Raw genomic sequence first — 14,089 nt, forward strand, 5'->3', positions numbered from 1 at the left:
TCCGCCGCGTTTCCCCACAAGAGGATGCCGTAAGACATTATGCTATGAAAGTAGCTAAAGTAAACGAATCGCGCGGTCTCTACATCAGTGATTTCACGATTTTTTTTAACAGCATATGCTGCAGAACTAAGCTTATCTGCCAGTTTTGCAATATGTGGACCCCATTGTAACTTACAATCCAGCGTTATGCCTAGGAACACGGTGGTGTCTACTAAATTCATTTTCTTGCCTAACATTTGGCAAGATAAATTTTAAACATTTTGTTTTCTTAGAGTTCAAAAGTAAATTATTAGCATTAAACCAATGTACTATTTTTGAGAGAGCACTATTTACCTCGTCATAATTAAATTGTCGTCTCTTCACATTAAAAATTAGTGAAGTGTCATCAGAAAAATGTACTATCTCATGTTTATCTTTAAGAAGATAAGGTAAATCATTTATATGGATGATAAAAAGAAAAGGGCCTAAAATGGACCCTTGTGGCACACCTAGTTTTATTTTGGTTCCATTAGACCTTATGGAGTTAACTTCCACCCTCTGCGTTCTATTTGTAAGGTAAGATTTTAGAAGTTCAAGTGCCGTGCCCCTTATACCATAATGGTGTAGTTTTCTTATTAGAGTATCGTACTCCACACAGTCAAATGCTTTAGAAAGATCACAGAAAATACCAAGTGCATCCTGCGACCCCTCCCAAGCTTCAAAAATACTACACAGAAGACTAATGCCTGCATCTGTTGTAGACCGACCTTTAGTAAAACCAAAATGATTATTATGTAATAAATTATTTGAGTTAAAGTGAGCAAGTAATTTATTTAAAATTATTTTTTCAAAGATTTTACTTAAAGTCGGCAATATAGATATTGGTCTATAATTGGCTGGGTCTGATTTCTTCCCAGCTTTAAATAGAGGCATCACCTTGCTGTGCTTCATTAGGTCTGGGAACACACCACTTTTAATACAATTATTAAAAACTAAGACTAGGTAAGGGGCAATGATGTCAATGGGCATTGTCCAAAAAAAATCACATGTACTTTTTATATTTTTTTTCGTTAAAATAGGGTATTTTAAGAATATAAATTAAATAATTTTGAAATTCATTGGCTAGTTTTTTCTCAATCAATTTTTAAAGTTTCGCTCTGACGTCATCATCGGCGGCCAATAATTAGTCTCTGCAGTATGTTTTTTCCTTTCAATCTTATTTATAAATGCTGGTTCGTCAAATGCAAGTTCTCAATAAGTGAAAGCTGATACGAGAAGCTTACCAAAAGTTCGAAACGTAATGTTGGTCGAATTTATTGCTAATTTAACGCCATTGAAGGTCAAACAAAGGTTAAACATATTTGTTCAAAAATATAAGTAACTAATGGGCATTTTTTTCGTTTATATACAGAAAAACGATCACTGACCTTATTCCTCGAAATGTTTTTGTAATGAGCAAAATTTAAAAAAAATGGACAATCCCCATTACTGATTTTATAATTTTTGTGGACATACCCCAGAGATCAGTGGTACTTTTAATATTGATTGATTTGAAAGTCTTGATAATATCTCTGGAGTCAATATCTTTAAAAATAAAATTGACATCACATTCCTTGACATGTTCTCTAAGTGTTTTTTCTGCAACTGTAGGTGATGAATTTAAGTTCATTGTAGTTGAGAATAGATTGTAAGATCTGGCTTAGTGTCATAATTTACATTAATTATTCCCGTGGTGCTTTCCCTTTAGTTCTTTGACTTTCGGTCGTTGCAACTTTGTGCTGTCTCCATCTTTTTATGGGGAGGGAAAACTGTATACTTCCTACTCCTCCTATCTTCTTCTGATTGAATTCGTTGCAGGTCCTAAGACAGCTTTAGCATGTCCTACGGGGTCCCTGAGATCATAATATCAAAGGGATTTCATGGTTTGATACCACTGTCGATCCTGACGACACAGGAGATACGGTGGTGGGAATGTGTGGTAGGCCAAAGCCCGATCAAAAAAAATGTAAGAGTAATGATGCCATGGATTGTGCCGCGGTTGACATAGGCTATTTTTTTCAACATTTTGTATTTTTACGTAGTCAGGTTATATTTTATAACTTATTATTTGTATGATACTGCGATAAAACATACCAACTAAGCAGACAACCTATTTACTTCCTTTCATTAAGGTAGTAACATTATACAAATATAGAACGTCGTTAAAAACCGTGTGATAACCTCAGCAGGTTTTATATATTTTCCAGTGAATTCATCTCAAACATAATAACGCAACATAAATTCTTAATTCAATTTTAATTAAAACTACGGGGAAAGTGAAGAAAACGGCAGTGTTAGGCAAGGTGTTAAATTATATAGAAACGTAACAGCATTTTGGATGCCTCATCAGCTTATTCTCTAAGTCACCCACTATTTTAATGCAACATGAATGCATAATTATTTCTTCCCCGCCTTGGGAAAGTACTATCAGTGAAGTTAATATACCTAGGTAAGTATATTAGCTTTATGATCAGATCACTACTACTATTGAACTGACATAACCCGACCAACTGCAAATGCAAATTGCATAATATGAATCAATTTCTTCGATGGTGCTGAGAATGCTTTTAGCGTCAAAATGTACGATTTCATCTAGCACGGCAAAGATAATATTTAAATGCCGCATTGCTGTTTCTCGTACGAAGTCTCTAAAAGCATTCAAACCTTTTTTTCCAGAGCCGTAATTAAAAACAATCTCCAATCTTTAAACTCCAGTTATTTCGCTGATAGCGAAAAATGTAATTAAGTAAATTAACAAATAAATAAGCTGGCGCTAAGCTGGTGAGTGGTGGTGGGACACAGTAAATCTCGCCAGATCTAGCGATACGAGAACTATAAATACAGATGATTTCCATTTGTAGCGTAAACTCGTTTATCGTTTCTGTGTGTGGTGCAAGGGATAGGATGTAGCGAGGAAGAAATACCTTAAAGCAGATTGTAGCGGTGCGGGAAATAAGATAATAATATAACTTTGGTTCCATGATTATAGCAAATTATATTTGAGTATTACCATCCTAGGTATTTAGTTAGGCTGAGCCTTGTATGATGTACCTACTTGCCGATATTGTTAAATAAAATAAAAATAAAAACAACACCCGATTTAAAACTCTAACAAGTGACAGGAATCAAAATGTTTCACCAACCAAATCACTGAGAGCTTTAATCGAATATATACCTATGAACGCAAAATTTTCAGCACTGAGTGCGCTGATAATGATGAAGTTTTGCTAGAAACACTTTCAATCATGTCGGGTTGCAAAAAAACAGTAGCGGTAAAGTATTTAAATATTTTTTTGAGTACTCTTGATCAGTGTATGATCAGCTACGGCACTGCTTCTTCTACGTTTTCTGCTACTTTTTATCGCTGGATAATGTACGATTACGAAAAGGCTGCGTCCCTATCAGACACCGCCGTGATGCCGCCACCGTGATACGGTACGGCGCCGCACCGTGACACGGTGCCGTGTACGGTGCACCGGGCGCCCCTATTCTGGTGAAACTTCCGAACAAAATTTGTATCCAAATTTAAACGAGGCATAATATGAAAATACATATCAAAATCGCGTAATGCAAATATTATCATGTATACCGAGGAAATTTTATCTATAATAAATAATAGATAAAATTTCCTCGGTTTCTTTTTAACCGACTTCAAAAAATATTTAATGATTCTTTTTCAATCTTCGTCTTAGTAACAACAAGATAATAATTTTTTCGCGATCTATATCCATTATCCAGACAAGCACTCTCGTTCGAGCAAAAATATCGACTGAATAGGGACGCACCGTGAGCGGTACCGTGACACGGTGCGGCGCCGTACCGTATCACGGTGGCGGCGTCGTGCCGTGTCTGATGGGGACAGAGCATAAGATGTTGTATTTACGAAGCTTTAATATTAGAATTAGGGTATGTTATTCGAATATTCGAATACTCGTTTTATTTGATTATTCGGCGATTTTATTATTCGAATATTCGCCAAATTATTTTTCGAATAATTCGAATAGTAAAAATATTGTTACGGTACATGGTATACAGACACGTGGTGCGCAAGTACATGCTCGAGCCTTCTAGGAAGGTCCAATGTTTGTTTACGTGTTTACCCTTTATTTGTTAGCATGTTTGAATTTAGACCTTATGACTGAGTCCATAAGGTCTAAATTAAATTCAACTTACTGCACTTATCGCAAGGACGGCAGTTTTATTGTAGTACATGCCCGAGCCTCCTAGAAATTTCCCACGGTTGTTTACTTGTTTACGTGAATCGGGAAATTTCTGGAATTCGTCTCGCCATATAAAAAGAGCCGCAGGCAGGCCCGGAAAGTTAGTTCAATCTGAGCGATCGACGCGACATCAAGTGATCAATAGTGAGTGAACCAGTGAAACCTGCGACTTGGCTACGACCTAGGACAGTGATAGTGCTTAGTGATTGGACCTAGTGATTAGTGTTTGGACTTAGTGCTAAGTGTTGTGGCTTAGTGTTTAGTGCAGTGTTAATAAAGTCTTCAAGAGAGTCACCAGGTCTTTCTCTCCAAATCCTCGAACCCTAGCACGTAACAATATTTTTTATTTTTGTTTAAAATGCTATCAAACATAAAACTAACATGTAATAAGAAGATAATTAAGTTAATTTTAGGAAAATAATATTATTTATGAATATTCTACATCTTTAACCCTCCTTGCACCACGTGGGGTCTGACAAACCCCAGACGTACAAAAATTTTCATAACTTTTTAGAAATTCGTATGATTTTTTTGACGCTTTATGTAGCTGGAGTTAAGACCTTGCCTTACCGTTTTGCGGCAGTAGTTAAGGATTTTCTTCACCGATGCAACGAACAGACGTGCACAAAGTGTGCTGGGGTCCCACAAACCCCACGTAGTTCAGGACGTCGTTAAAAAGTTGTATAGACAGAGATCACAGAGCATTGTGAAATGTGAAAAAATCTCTTTTTCTCGCATATTGAATTCATTTCGATTTAATTAGCCTTCGTGAACAGGTTTATGAAAAAATTAAGTATGACTTTCATAGAAGAATATTTAAAAAATCGCAAAGATATAAACCATGGATACTGAGAGGTTCTTGTAAGCGGTTTTACAAATTTCTTGGCAAAGCAGCCCCTGGACCACCAGAAAGATTATCAAGATCAATAAAGAAGTATCCAGATTATATCATGAAGATAAATTGAAAACACAAATACGGTTGTGAGCACAATAATATACCTCTTTGCTTACACATACCGCGCCCACTTTCATTGTAAGAAATGTACTGATTTCAACTTGCCTGAATATCTTGTAGACTGATTATATTAAGTTAATATTATTCAATTTGTATTCCTTGTATAGTTAGTTTTATAATTTTAAAGCAGTACGGGAAATAAAAGTAACTTTTCAACTGTGGGATCTCACCAAAAAAGAGTCTATGTTTTACTTGGTAAAAGATTACTAAATTTTCATTTTTGGGTGTAAAGAATTAAAAATGGGAGTTATATCATTAAGTATCGTTTTATATTACAATTGAACATATAAAAAATAGTAATAAAATGGACAAATAAATACAAATTACGCATTTCTTGACCAGATAAGTCTTGGGGTTTGACAAACCCCACATGGTGCACGGTGTAACTTTTATTCACGTGGTGCACGGAGGGTTAAAGTCAATATTTTTTTACAAAATATAGGTAGTAGTCCTTATGACGTTGAAACTAAGGTCGAATTTCGACCATTGGGCGATCTCTAGCTTACAAAGATTTATGTTGATAAAAGTAAAAATTAGAATTGCTTACTTCGTAGTATTAACAAAATAGGTTGTACATGGTTGTACGAAGTTTTTTGTTACTTTTGTTCAGAGTTTTCAGCATTTATCAAAAATTTTGAATTATTCGAATAATATTCGAATTATTCGAAAACTTTTGTAAAATATTCGAATTATTCGAATAGTAAATTTGTCGAATAATAACATTCTCTAATTAGAATAGAATAAGCGTGTGACTTGTATCACGCTCTACACTCGGCAAATGGACAGGATCTGACGAACATTAGACCGGCGCGGCGCGGCTGATGAGACCGCACGTCGCCACTGGGATATTAACGCATGTTGTCGCCATATCTCTCTAAACTATCCATAGTAATACTGTGTTAGATTTTTTTTTATAAAATAAGGGGGCAAACGAGCAAACGGGTCACCTGATGGAAAGCAAGCAACTTCCTTAACCCATGGACACTCGCAGCATCAGAAGAGCTGCAGGTGCGTTGCCGGCCTTTTAAGAGGGAATAGGGTAATAGGGGAGGGTAGGAATGGGAAGGGAAGGGAATAGAGGAGGGTAGGAAAGGGAATAGGGTAGGGGATTGGGCCTCCGGTATTTGGATTATATTTTAAAACAAATATAATGAGGATGATTGTCAACGACAAGATACTTTTCTCGATATTCGGTTGGTAGTTATGTGACTGACTTTTTTAGTTTATACCAATTTTTTAATCAAAATATGCAGTTAGATCCCAATTTTACGACGCGTGTCATTGAAATCACGACTTTTTCGCATTAGATATAGCAAACACTCATTGACTTCGTGTTACTTAATAACGCCATCTGCTGGTCGTTAAAACAATTAGTTGCTCCCAAAATAATATTATTATCCGCCAATAGATGTCAGGAAGAGGCATATTTTTCAATTTATCGATTATCGATAAAACACGAATAAAAAGACATTTTCTGAAAATTATTCCTAGCTAGATCGATTTATCGCCCCCGAAACCCCCTATATACTAAATTTCATGACAATCGTTGGAGACAATTCCGAGATTCCAATTATATATATAGTACCTGGATGACCTTGGATATATATATATATATATATATATATATATATATATATATATATATATATATATATATATATATATATATATATATATATATATATATATATATATTTATATATTTATATATATATATATATATATATATATATATATATATATATATATATATATATATATATATATATATTATATATAAGAATTGCTCGTTTAAAGATATAAGATACCATTGCAATTGGTAGTAATAGTAATTCATCTGAAGACACAAAAATGTCTCTCAGCGAAGTCCCGTTGATACTACAGTCCTAAAGGGCCATCTCCACGTTCCACGTCTGTTCATAATGGATAAGTGTCTAAAGCATGTAAAATCGTAGTCAATCATAAACGAAAATATCCTCCAACACGTTCGCAATAGCTTATATTTTGTCCATCATGGGCTAAAATAGGCTTCAGTAGTATGAAATATCACGTCCCTATTATATAACAGTAAATAAAGATAACAAACATTGTACAAAATGCTCGTACAATTCCGATTTCAGTATCATTAGTTCCCGTCTCGCCGAGTGTACATCAGGGGCATTCATCTTACTCCGACTTGTGGACATCGGTGCAACTGTAATCCCTCTGTAATGCGGCACTTCCACGTTGGCCATGATAGACAAACAGACAAACGTGTTGATTATTTGTGTATCCAGCTTGGCAGCTGGATAATCGCAAAAGTAGTTACGTATGAACGAAGGAAAGAATGCTTATAATATTTTAGTTTTAACTAGCTGTTGCCCGCGACTTCGTCCGCGTCAGCAAAATGTGATAAAAAAGAGAAAAAAAATCCCCTTTTTAAGGTTCCTTTATAAAAAAAGTGGAATATATCGTCCTCCTTTTCGGAAGTCGGTCAAAAGGAGCCTAAGTTATTCCTTACTACATCAGCTATGTGCCTAAAAAGGTCCCGTCAAAATCGCTCCAGCCATTTCAGAGATTAGCCGGAACAAACAGACAGACAGACATACAGACACAAATTTTAAAAAATGTTGTTTTGGTGTCTGTACCCTATAATATGTATGTAGTAAAAAACGGTTCTTTCAATATTACAAATAGACACTCCAATTTTATTTATCCTACTAGTCCTACTATCCTACTATCCTACTAATATTATAAAGGCGAAAGTTTGTTTGGATGTATGGATGTATGGATGTATGGATGTATGGATGTGTGGATGTGTGGATGTGTGGATGTGTGGATGTATGAATGTATGAATGTTTGTTACTCTTTCACGCAAAAACTACTGAACGGATTTTAATGAAACTTTACAATAATATAGCTTATACATCAGAATAACACATAGGCTACATTTTTAACTGACTTTCAAAATGGGGGAGGTGTTATGTTCGTTTTCTTATGTTCAACGATTACTCCGCCGTTTGTTAACCGATTTTCAATATTTTTCTTTTCTTATGTAGGGTATCATCCCAATTTGGTATAATATTCACAAAAGTGGTGATCTGATGAAGGATCCATAAGTAATATGGAGAAATACCACGTTCTCACAGAAAACCGCCGTGAAACAGCGCTTGCGCTGTGTTTCGCCGAGTGAGTGAGTTTACTGGAGGCCCAATCCCCTACCCTATTTCCTTCCCTACCCTCCCCTATTCCCTTCTCTTTCCATCCCTACCCTCCTCTATTACCCTATTACCTCTTAAAAGGCCGGCAACGCACGCGCAGCTCTTTTGATGCTGCGAGTGTCCATGGGCGACGGAAGTTGCTTTCCATCAGGTGACCCGTTTGCTCATTTGCCCCCTTATTTTATAAAAAAAATCGAGGGAACTCCTCAAAATTTATGGGGAAACATGTGGTGACTTCGGTTTCGTGAGAAGTATTCTAAGTATATGCTACAAACAAGTAAGATTTTGCACCGAGATATACCTGGTATACCGTGGTTCGGAAGGTGCTGAGAGAACTCCTGATTCTTTATAGATACAAGTTTGGGAGTTTCGGCGTTGTTTTAAGAACGGAAAGCATATGCTACTATGCAAATTATATTCATCATCATCATCATCATCACTACCATAATATTATACCATGCATCGTCCCATGATTATGAGCCTTTTCATAGTCTTTTAGGTCGAGGCTCGAGTTTGTCAAGCGATAATTTAAAAAAATCTATACTTAATATTATAAACCTGAAGAGTATGTTTGCTTGAATGCGCTAATCTCAGGAACTACAGGTCCGATTTAAAAACTTATTTCAGTGTTAGATATCTTATTTATCGAGTAAGGCTATAGGCTATATTATATTATATTATCACGCTAAGACTAATACGACCGAAGAAACTCAGGAAAATGTGGTAAAAACGGGGAAAATATTAGAAAGGGTTTATCTCACGAACTACTGGAGCAATATTTGGCACATATATAGAGTAGACCACGTGAAAGGAGTATTTATAGCTATTTTTATTCGAAAATGTACGGTTTCTGTGAAATTATTTCTGAAAGGATATCTAGTATGTCTATATGTCTATATTATGTCCATATATACAGACGTTATTGTATGTATATCAAAATAATTACTATACAATTTCATAACATCATTTTTAGGGTTCCGGACCCAAAGGGTAAAAACGGGACCCTATTACTGAGACTTCGATATCTGTACATCTGTCTGTCCGTCAATCTGTCTCCAGGCTGTACTTATCTCAAGAACCGCTATAGCTAGACTTCTGAAATTTTCACAGATTGTGTAGTTCTGGTGCCGCTATAACAAAAAATACTAAAAACAAAAAAAAATATATTTAAGGGGGGCTTCAATACAACAAACATGATTTTAGGCCCTTTTGGCTCGTAATCCATAATGGCAACATGTAGAAATGTAAACACTTGAAATTTTCACAAAATCCTCAATTAATATTTAATAATGTTATTAAAAAATATATAAAGGGGCTCCCATACAAAAAACACAATTTTTCCCTACTTTCGCTCTTTAACGGTACGGAGTCCGACTCGCACTTGGCCGATTTTTGTAACTAAAAAAATTACTTGCACTTTAATTTTTTGTATATTATAGCTGAAACTATAGACGATTTTTAGGAAATCCCCTTGCTTACAACTAATATTACTTCAATTTGGGCACTATCTTATTAAAGTATTTGTTTATACTTCTGACTATAATAATTTCATACGTAAACGAAAAATATTCGCAATGCAGTGGTAATATTGAAAATAAGCGTCACGTTCATGTATTATTCACGAAGCAAAATTAAAAATTAGCGATGTTAACTGTTTAAATATTACGCAATCGGCCGACAATGAGTTAATTGACTGGTTAAACTTGCATTTTATTTATTAAATTTTAACGAATATTTACCGAAATTAATAATTTCCTACGTAATGTAGTGATTTTCGTAGTGTGAAACGCAAACTCCTTTCGCTACTCTTTGGCTCTCCATTAGTGTACTTATTATATTGAGACTTTACATTTTGTTTGCCCTCACTGTGTTTCATAATATCCGTACTAATATTATTAATGCGAAAGTGTGTCTGTCTGTCTGTTACCTCATCACGTCCAAACCGCTTCCGATTTTGTTGAAATGGAGATACTATGAGTCCCGGGAAAGGACCTAGGATACTTTAATACCGCAAAAATGTACGGTTCCTGCGCAATAAGTCATCATCTATTCCTATCATCATTGATCTATTCATCATCATTTAGTGCCCTCTTCATAACGAAGTTCGGCGGTCAGCTAGTTGATTTTTTTTTATGAAATAAGGGGGCAAACGAGCAAACGAGTCACCTGATGGAAAGCAACTTCCGTCGCCCATGGACACTCGCAGCATCAGAAGAGCTGCAGGTGCGTTGCCGGCCTTTTAAGAGGGAATAAGATAATAGCGGAGGATAAGGATGGGAAGGGAAGGGAAAAGGGGAGGATAGGGAAGGGAATTGGGCCTCCGGTAAACTCACTCACTCGGCGAAACACAGTGCAAGCGCTGTTTCACGCTGGTTTTCTGTGAGAACGTGGTATTTCTCCGGTCGAGCCGGCCCATTCGTGCCGAAGCATGGCTCTCCCACGTATATAAAATTTCTTCCGGTCTTGGGCTAATTTCTTTAATTGTGGGTAGCTACATCTGGTCCATTCCTTTATGTCATCTATCCATTTTCTTCTTGGTCTACCAAGTGGTCTCTTCCCCGGTAATCTACCCTCTACGAGTATGTTGATCTATTCATCTAGTATATAATATAACACTACACTTAATTATTGGCACTTTGAAAGATCATAATATTATTGTAGAAAATCTTATTCTTGGCATTTCTAGTATTTTTAAAAACCTAAGATTTCAATAATGGGATGACCCCCAACGATAGAATAGTTTGGTCTACGACGTAGGTGTTTGAACTAATTTATAATGCCTAGACCGGAGTTCCTGAGGTTCTTACTAAAGTTTTTATTAGCGTTTTAGAATGGTTAACGTCAAAAATTTAATAACCAAATAAAAAATTTACCAAAACTTTGGTCAAATTTTCATTCGTGTTTTTAATTGTGATAAAAAATAAACACAATAACCCTCACAATATCCCCAGTTTATTTTTGATGCAAAAAAGAACGTAGAATATTTAGAGCGAAAATCATATCATGCGAATTTAGATATTCTCAAATATCCATTTTAATTTAAACTTTAATCACTGCACGAAGATGGTGAATTACTTTTAGCAATAATATAGATGTCTAAACTCGAATATTACCACAGAATATATATTAGTAGTACCAAATATTACTAAAATCTTCAATCATGAGACCAAATTTTAGAGTCTGTATTTTAATGAATAAAGCTGTAAAATCTGATGAAAATTTGAGCGAAACGCAAGACAGCATAGCGAGCTCGTTTCAGTACTTAACCGACACATAAAAGGTCTGTTTTACAACGTAGACGAGAGATGTAGAGGAATAAAGCATTCTTAGGCATTCCCTATCCAACTATAAAATGAACACGGGTAGAGAAAGAGGAGATACGAACAAGCCAATAGTAGTTCTTGTCTTGCATTACTACAAACCTATAAGATAAACATAAGGTCGGCACGATCACTGTAATTTTATAGTGGACGAGTGTGTGCGTAATACACAAGTCTTACGCTAAAAAAATCAACTTTTTTAAATGCCCATTACCCAATGTCACATGGATCGTCTTTCTTGTCTTGCATTGACCTAACCAAACGACTGGGAAACAGCGGAGGAATCGAACCCACGACCTCCGAGTAAAGAGCCACGTTTTAAATCACTAAGCAACATGGACCCCTCTACTATATGTATCACACAGACATAAAGCATCCCATCTTATATCAACGAGCTCTCAACGTTAACCCTAATTGGGCTAAAATCAAATTAAAAGCGGACCCGGGGTAAAAATTATCCCAGAAATTGTCCCTCGATATATCTTTCATGATCTACTAACAGAATTATCTCGGGCAGACATTTTCACGGTGTACTATACGTACGGTGAAATTTGATTTAAGACTTAATGGTTCATTCATGGGACCAAGAATATCTGTGAATTTCAGGGGAAGAACAATTAATTAGAGCCAGTCCACACGGCCCGAAACACCATTGAGCCAAAAAAAATCGCGCGGGCACAGATTTTGGCATAAAATTATCCTATGTCCTTTTTCCCCGGACTCAAAGATGTAACGGACAGACAGACAGACACACTTTCACAAATATTATTATGGATCGCCTAAGTGTTTTAGGAAGCAGATAGGGGATAGAGCAGATCATATTTCCGAAATATCTGCAGACGGTTTAACCTCACCATTATCAACCACCAGGCGAAATTTCCAGCATATTTTGGGTAATTCCAGGAGCTAAGAACCCTCAGGACAATCTGGAGCTATCAGGCAACGAATCCGGGACACGTGGTCGTTAATTACTTTTCTAAACTTGCCTTTAATCTCTTTGTCGAGTTTGAAGTAGGCATGGCGCTGCTTATAACTTTTGCGAGTTTTGTGAGACGTTTCGGCGATGAATTTGGCTTTAATTTGTTTTACAAAGCGCCTGTACCGATGTTCTTTTAACTTTGCGTTGGTAGCTTGCTAATAAATAGATGTAAACAAAAGTACTTACAATAATTATAAGTGATGAACACAAAAGTTCTATAGGTACTGTAATCCAAATAACACTAGTACACAACCACTGAACCAATTCAGCTGAAATTTGGTATGGAGATACTTTGAGTTCCTGGAAAGGACATAAGATACGTTTTATTCCGAAAAAATGTAAGTAGTAAGTTCTAGGTAAAAAAAAGTGTTTGGGCTCGTCCGGGATTTGAACCCGGGACCTCTCGCACCCTAAGCGAAAATCATACCCCTAGACCAACGAGCCAGCTGATGCGAGAACTGAAATATACTATCACAAATTGATAATGTTTTAAAACCAGTTCCATCACGCAACACCTTTCACTTCTCTCGCATGCTACAGACGTGACGTATCGTGATTCGTGGCATAATTTCATCAAATGGTTGAAAAGAATGTCGGTTGCTATGTTCAAATCAAAAACAAAAAACAAGCTCCACAAGTTTTTTTTTTATAACAAACGTGCAAGCGGGACACTTGATAGAAAGCAACTACCGTCACCCAACCCAATCGCAAAATGAGAAGAGTTGCAGGCGCGTTGCCGGCCTTTTAAGAGGGAATCCGCTCTCTTCTTGAAGGTTTGCAGGTCGTATTGGTACGGAAATAATTCTGGCGACAGTTCGTTCCAGGTTTTACTGTGCGCGGCAGAAAGGAACGCGCAAAACGCTCTGCCGAAGACTGCCGTCTGCCACTCATCAAGATGATGACGAATGTATAATTTTTATTGAATCACCAAAAACTTGGCTATAAAAATTTCAAGTAAATGTTTTAGTATTGCCGAAGTTTAAAAAAAAAAACTAATATTATGTAAGGGATATAATATTATGATATATCTGATAACAAACTGACCACTGAAACAATAGATACAAATTGATATCCACTACCGGGTACTTAAACGATAATCGGGGAAAAAGAAAAGAGACATTTCCTCAGCAACTGAAATCCGGAGCAGACGGTTTATCACAAATATTTCAACAAATATCGCCCGCCATATTAAATTTACGACCCCATAAATTCCGCGGATAACGAAATGATAAATGTTATTTTATTTTCTAACAATACATCGCATGTTATCAGGTCGATAACTGAATTCTTCGGAATTTTATCGATATTATTAAATGCCGAAACAATTTCCGACGGGC

The 14,089-nt window shown here is 36.1% G+C and overlaps 1 non-coding gene across 1 annotated transcript; it reads right to left on the reverse strand.

The window, feature by feature from the left end:
- Window positions 1-13,124: 13,124 nt before the first annotated feature.
- Window positions 13,125-13,196, reverse strand: Trnap-agg. Its single transcript has one exon. It is a non-coding gene; the product is annotated as a tRNA-Pro (tRNA).
- Between the last annotated feature and the right edge of the window lie 893 nt (window positions 13,197-14,089).

Source organism: Aricia agestis, chromosome 16, assembly GCF_905147365.1.
Source record: "Aricia agestis chromosome 16, ilAriAges1.1, whole genome shotgun sequence".
Lineage (NCBI taxonomy): Eukaryota > Metazoa > Arthropoda > Insecta > Lepidoptera > Lycaenidae > Aricia > Aricia agestis.